The sequence below is a fragment of the Lepidochelys olivacea genome, assembly GCF_965140295.1.
Source record: "Lepidochelys olivacea isolate rLepOli2 genome assembly, chromosome: 3".
NCBI classification, from domain to species: domain Eukaryota; kingdom Metazoa; phylum Chordata; order Testudines; family Cheloniidae; genus Lepidochelys; species Lepidochelys olivacea.
Genome location: NC_140413.1, coordinates 50,943,212 through 50,950,971, shown reverse-complemented (window position 1 = coordinate 50,950,971; position 7,760 = coordinate 50,943,212).

Here is a 7,760-nt window from a genome sequence, read left to right as displayed (position 1 = left end):
AATGTTTGTAAAGCAGATAAATCCATTCCAAGGGGCACAGGTTTTACAATAGAATACAAAGTATAAGACACTTTTAACTGACGATATTTAAATTCGGGTACATGAAATTCGAAATCACAACCCTAATTGCTATAATATGACAGAAACATTTATAACATAACTTCATTTGTCTGCCAATACCTCTATGTTAGTAGCATCCAGCACTCCAGCTTCTAATCCAGTTCCACCCAAAGCAGTTCAATACATTTCTTGGGAGCCTTTTCTTTAGGTTACCCACCCCTCCTGGCTGCCAGGCAAAATCCAATAGCCTTCAGTAGTTCACATTGAGATAGTATTAGGGCAGCTATGCCATCACTGGGCCTTTCTTTCCTTATATCCAATGTCATACAACACCCAGATGCATTCACCTGGGCTCTCATGCTGGAAGTTGACTAAGAAATAATAACAGGTTTCAGAGTAACAGTTAGTCTGTATTCGCAAAAAAGAAAAGGAGTACTTGTGGCACCTTAGAGACTAACCAATTTATTTGAGCATAAGCTTTCGTGAGCTGAACTGTAGCTCACGAAAGCTTATGCTCAAATAAATTGGTTAGTCTCTAAGGTGCCACAAGTACTCCTTTTCTTTTTAAGAAATAATAATTGGCAAGTCTTATTCTTTTAGTAACCAATGTTTTTACATACCCTTTTTTCCCTTGGTAATTTCACTTTGTGCTTTGAAAACTTTTTATGTCCATCATTTTATTCCCACCAACAGATAAACCTTGTGTCTCATGCATATTTCGCTTTTAAATGTGCCTTAACAGGGAAACATCCTTAGGTGGTAACAGACTGGCATTTCTGAAATACAGTTAAAATGCTTGTTAATCCTTTTCTGCCTAATGTAGTATTTCCCTTTTTGTAACACAATAAACAACAATGCTAGCAACAAGACAAACAACACAACACAAAACTTAAAACACAAAACACAATCTTTGTCGCGACAGTAGATCCATGGTATTCTGGATTGCTCTTTAGCTGGTACCAGCTTTTCCTGATTCTCTGAAAGACAAAAAGAACATGATTCTTCCCCTTTTGGGGTGACAGATTATTGCTTAAAATATCCATTTCTTTCACAAATATCCTTGCTGATTGAATCATAGAATCATAGACTTTAAGGGACCATTATGATCATCTAGTCTGAACTCTTGCACAACGCAGGCCAGAGAATCACACCCACCCACTCCTTTAACAAACCCCAACCTATGTCTGATCTATTGAAGTTCTCAAATCATGGTTTAAAGACTTTAATATTAACATCAAATCTATTTAAAACTTCATATTTCAGCACTGCACACACACACACACACAAAAAGAATATTTTTCCTACTTAGGGTTAACCTATCCCTCTCTTATTTTTAGGTTTGACTTCTTTTTCCACCTTCCTCTATCAGTAAGGTAATTTGCATTTTCACAGACTCTTTCTGGCTTGCTTTTGGATCCAAAGCCATCAGCAGCTCAGAGACCCTCTCTTAAAAGGGGACACAATCAACTTCCACCTGAGTTTTGATTTCTTTTCACTTTCAACTTCTGCTTCCAAAATACACAGTGATCTGAAAAAGAAAACACAACCTACTGTGGCTCCCTTTAGAGCCCTAATAGGATTTTAGTTAAGTAGCATGTTTTGTTTGCATTTCTTTTACCCCTTCTATAATATACACTGCACATGTCCTGGGAGAAATGCACATTCCTTTCATAGTTTAACTTCGATAACATTATATTAGCCATATCAATTTTTACATAAGGTGTAACAGTTTCTTTTGTGCTCACACAGAGTTTTCATGTACCTTTATCAAAATGACAGTCTGATTACTCAGAACCACCTTAAGGCTCAGTGTTTCTAATGTTGCTTCTTTTTTGTGTACACCTCACCCCTGCTGTTGCTCCAGAGAGGCAGTGTCTTTTTTTTTAACTTCTTATACTACAGCTCTTACCTGCTATTTTGTTACCCCAAAAAAAAGGATCCAGAATTTCTCCCCATTCTCCTGGGTTTGACAGCCCTGTTGCAGCCAGGACTTTGGTCTTTAAAAAAAATATGGAACTGTATAAAGCATTGAGGTACCTTAAGGGTTAAATGCTAAATACCAAAGCCAAACAACACTAGTCACCTTTGTCTGGCAAAAAAGTGTTTCTCAGTTTTGCAACTTTGAAAGAAAGATTCAGATGGCTTTTTAGTGGTGTTATTTAAAAGCAAACCAAACCAAAAACCAGTTTATCTTAAACCCACAAAACAGAGTTTCACAAGCCAGAAGCACTGGCCTTGGTCCCAAACACTCCATACACCTACACAATATATCTGTACACACACAGATAAAAGCATACTCTTCTGCTTCACGTCCCTTATACTGCTTTAATTTTTACACAGCTGTACATAGATTACATTGGTATATATCTGGGGTCAGGTAAGTTCCAGTAAAAACCCCTTTATGTTCTTTTGGCAAATTTGACTAAATTGTTCAGTCAAATGATTCAAAGCAGATTGTCTTTTTGCCTGGCTTATTTACAAACATTCCTTTGGAAAAGGGCCCATTTTTCCATCAGAATGGCTGCAAAGAAACCAAGAATTCTTTTTCTATAACACTTTTTCTGTTAACATTTGTACAAGGTTCAACTGCTTAATTCCCTTCAGCCTCTGCAGAGTTAATTTCTCACTCTTTATCTGTTACCTGCCTGCTTGTCTGGTCCTGATCCTGCTTTCCTCCCTGAACCACCCCTTCCCATGGGCACAAGCTTTGTCCCACTAACCATTTAGCAAGGAGGGTGGGCTCCTCAACTAGCCTCCACCCCTCCTGGTCCCTTTTCTTTTTTCCCTTCTCTCTTGTTGCTCTGGGGTGGTCATTCTGCCAGAAGGCACAGGTACTTTGCTATTGTTTACTGTGTTAGACTCTATCAGTTCAGTCCAAAAGCCCTTAGGCTGCTTGCAGTGTCTTCACTGAATTCGTTACCAGCACAAAATTCTCTCTGTTACTCACACATTCAAGGGCACCCATCTTTACCCAGTTCCTAGGGCTCCAGGCAAAAAGCACCTAACTTTACCCCTCCGTGGGCTCTGGTTTCTACTCCTCCATGGGCTCCGGGCAAGTACCCATTCCCTGTGGACTCAGAGCAAACTCCCTTTTCCTGTGGACTCAGGGCTTAATCTTTTGCAGGTTTATGGGGTCTTTTACCAGTGAAAGAGCCTTACACAGTAATATACTATATAACCTCCATTTCTTAACAATCACCAAAACAGAATGCACACACATACAGTGTTCACCACTCCCAATAAGACAGATGGACTTTTCCTGATGGCCAGTCAGAATCAGGTCCATCTGGGGGACTCCAGTTTCTGCACAGTATCATTGGCAGAGTGTTAAGGTCTGGCAGCTCTGATCTTTGGGGCTGTGTCCTGGAGTTGGTTCCCTGTCTCTGGACATAATTTCTCCACTCAAGCAGGCAATCAGCCTGAGTTCTGAGTACCAGTAACGGAATGTATCTGTAAATTAACTTGCAAACTGCGACACGGGAACTTGTAGGGAGCGACCCCACCCTGCCATCTTTTACCTCCTGGACAAACTACAGTGGACAAACTACAGACTGTTTGTACCATCCATCTCCTTTCTCTCCACCAATCCTCTGTTACCCAGGCTTCTTTCAATCCAAAGCTCTTGGTAACTTTTACTCTGTGCGAGGTGCTGTCAGGAAATAAATCAGGGGAGACATGGCCCTCCGACCGATAGATGGCTGGTACAAACAGGACAACACAAGAGTGCTTTTACTTAAAGCTAAACTTTACTTAGTCTTAAGCACTTATACACACGTCCACAACAGGTTAGTAAAACACTCCCAACCCTTGATAATTACCAAAGCTGAGTGTGGTTCTCGGGTGGCACAGCAGCAGCCCACTAAAACTGGTCAATCACTGCTTAGAAATATATATGCATATATGTGTTCTGCAATCTAGTCCATAACTGCTCTGTCAGAGGCAGGACTTATAGTAACACTGTTCAGCACTGGCTGTGCTCCTCATTCTGTAAGCTGAAAAGGCAGGGAGCTGCTAAATCATGGCCAGGCATAAGAAATATAGAATTCTCTTTGTATTTATTATACCTGTGTCCTATCCTTCCTGTGTTGGCAGAAACACTCCCCTTTACTCCACAACTCAAAGGGGAGAATATGCTGCTTTCAAAGTACTCTTGGCATCTAAGGACTTGGAATTAGGAGAATGGGACTTAAAATGCTATAGACCATGTTTATTGCTTATGGAATGCAAGCTGTAGGCCTTTGGTGGTGAAGTGGGCCTAGAAAAAGTGTGTGTGTGTGTGTGTGTTGGGGGGAGGTGGAACAGTGGCATAAACTGCCCACAGTTATGCTGCTGGAGTCTCACAGCCAGCTAGTTCAGCCCAGGAAGTGGAAGAGTGTGACAGAGAGGCCCACTGATGGCTCACTATTCTGTCAGCAATTTGTGAGGCCGGACATACTCATTACACCTCCCATTCTGTTTTCATTATATATACCCAAATGGTGGCACGCAATATATCACTGGAAAACTAACAACTCACTGATCATTAATATCCCCCTGTGATGTTTGTATGGGATATGTACAAAGAGTTATAAATATATGCTAGAATTATGTTCTTAAAAAGTGTTTGGCGAGCAGTTCATAAGAACAGTCTGCCTTACATAAAGGAAGGTATATTAACTTATCTCACCAACTATATCAACTTATCTCAGCCTGGTCATCAGACAGAGACAATGAAGGTATATTTACATAAAAGGTAAACAAAGCCATCCAACTAGCTAGTGGGGCTAGTTAACTGTCAAGACGGGGTCGCAGGCAGACTGCAAAAATGAACAGCACAGCTCCCTTGTGACACAGCAAACTGAGCCCACAGGCATGCTTCTTGCCTCTTGAAGCAAAGTTGATGAACTTTTGGAAGATAAAAGAAGAAAAAGCTATTTTAGCATCCATCACTTGCGGGGTTAAAGGGGCCAGTGCTCCGGAAATCACAGAATGTTGGATCTTTCAACCAAGAAAGTTGAGGTCTCTGGGAACTGAATATAGTGAGGCAAAGATTGTAATTTGCTGAAATTGTTTGTCTTAGAAGCGTATTATTTTTGTTGCATGTAACCATGTCTACCATGTCTATTTTTATACTTGGTATCAGGTAAGCCTATGACCTTTCATTTACTAAACTTGTTTCTTCTACTATAAACCAATTGAGTGCTTTGACTGAAATAAAAGTATTTATCAAACCCCAGTTAAATTAATGAGCTGCTGTTTACTGACCCTTTAAAGGAGCAAACAACTTCTGTGAGTGTTCCCTGAGAGAGCTGGACATCACAGGGCAGAAGTTTGGTGAAATTTGGGATTGGGTGGGGCAGGGTGTTAAGGTTACCCTGCAAAAAGTTACTGAGCAGTTGTCATAAATATAAAGGGAAGGGTAAACCCCTTTGAAATCCCTCCTGGCCAGGGGAAAGCTCCTCTCACCTGTAAAGGGTTAAGAAGCTAAAGGTAACCTCGCTGGCACCTGACCAAAATGACCAATGAGGAGACCAGATACTTTCAAAAGCTGGGAGGAGGGAGAGAAACAAAGGGTCTGAGTCTGTCTGTAGTCGTCTTTGCCAGGGACAGAACAGGAATGGAGTCTTAGAACTTTTACTAAGTAATCTAGCTAGGTATGTGTTAGATTATGATTTCTTTAAATGGCTGAGAAAAGAACTGTGCTGAATAGAATAACTATTTCTGTCTGTGTATCTTTTTTGTAACTTAAGGTTTTGCCTAGAGGGGTTCTCTATGTTTTTGAATCTAATTACCCTGTAAGATATCTACCATCCTGATTTTACAGGGGGGATTTCTTTATTTCTATTTACTTCTATTTTTTTTATTAAAAGTCTTCTTGTAAAAAACTGAATGCTTTTTTCATTGTTCTCAGATCCAAGGGTTTGGGTCTGTGGTCACCTATGCAAATTGGTGAGGCTTTTTATCCAACATTTCCCAGGAAAGGGGGGGTGCAAGTGTTGGGAGGATTGTTCATTGTTCTTAAGATCCAAGGGTCTGGGTCTGTAGTCACCTAGGCAAATTGGTGAGGTTTTTTACCAAACCTTGTCCAGGAAGTGGGGTGCAGGGTTTTGGGAAGTATTTTGGGGGGAAAGACGCATCCAAACAGCTCTTCCCCAGTAACCAGTATTAGTTTGGTGGTGGTAGCGGCCAGTCCAAGGACAACGGGGGGGAATATTTTGTACCTTGGGGAAGTTTTGACCTAAGCTGGTAAAGATAAGCTTAGGAGGTTTTTCATGCAGGTCCCCACATCTGTACCCTAGAGTTCAGAGTGGGGGAGGAACCTTGACAGCAGTGGCAGGCAGGATTGTGACCTGCATGCTTGTAGGATTGCTGTTAGTGATTCAGGACTTCTGCACAGCACTAGAAGGAGGAAACAACAACCAGGAAGGGCTCATACTTTCATTATGTTTATTTCACCTTAAGTAAAAATCAAAAGTCTTTTGGACACTTACCTATTATGATGACATAGGGTTTAGTCTACTTTTATTGCATGGATCTGTTTGAATTAAAGATCTCCCTTCTAAGGTATAATTTTTACTGAGAAGGCAAGAAAAACAATGCTCTCTTCGCAGTTATTCATTTCTACGGAGTATAGGCTAAAGTGCAAGTATCCTACATTTGGAATTTTTCCTTCTCCCTCTCTCTTCTCTCTTCCTTCAGGTCATGAATGTTGTTTTCAATCTGTCTTTCTTCTGAAACGGAAAAAGCAGAGCATGCTCCATATTTGCAGGGATATGTTCCTTATTCTGACCTGGTCTACATATTAAGGAAATTTGCATCTACAGCTGTGTCTACACTGGCAGCAGAGTGTGTGGTACTCACAGCAACATACCACAGTGAAAAGCAGGTTGCATCTACACTGCAACATGTAGCTACACGTGGCTGTGAAAGGCTCTCGTGTGGGGAAAGGACTCTGGCAGCACCAGGGAGCTGCCAGAGGTTTTCGCTGCTACCAGAGGCCTATGGTGGGGAAAGGCTCTTGAAGCAAGTACTAGACTGCTAAAAATAACAATGCAGACATGGGAGGCACTACTTGGGCACATAAAAGAGCCATGTAGGGTATATAATCTAACATTCTGGCATGCCTGTAGCCTACTTTCCTACATAATGCCTCACCAGCTACACTGCTTTTTGTATCTACGCTAGGGGTCATGCAATATGTACTCTACATGCCACTTTATCATTAACAATAGCACAACCCCCTCTTATAAATCTGCTTCACTTGCAGAAAAAGAGTTACCTTTTCCATAACTGGTGTTCTCCGAGTTGCTCACGTTGCTCATGTCCATTCCACAATAGGTGTGCATGCTCACCGTGTGCATTGCTGCCAGAAGTTTTTCCCTTAGCAGTCCCGGTAGGGGAGCGGCCCTAGTGACCCCTGGAGTGGGGCTGCCATGGCGCAGTATAAGGGGCACTGCGCGCTCCCCCCACCCTCAGTTCCTTCTTTACAGACAACTCCGACAGCATGGAAGGAGGGTGGGATGTGAAATGGACATGAGCAACACATCTCGAAGAACACCAGTAACAGAAAAGCTAACTGTTTTCTTCTTCGAGTGATTGCTCAAGTGCAGTCCACAATAGGTGATTCCAAGCTATATCCGTGGAAGGTGGGTAGGAGTTCACAGACACTCCGGAAGGAGCACAGCCCTGCCGAACCCGGCGTCATCCCTGGTTTGGGAGAC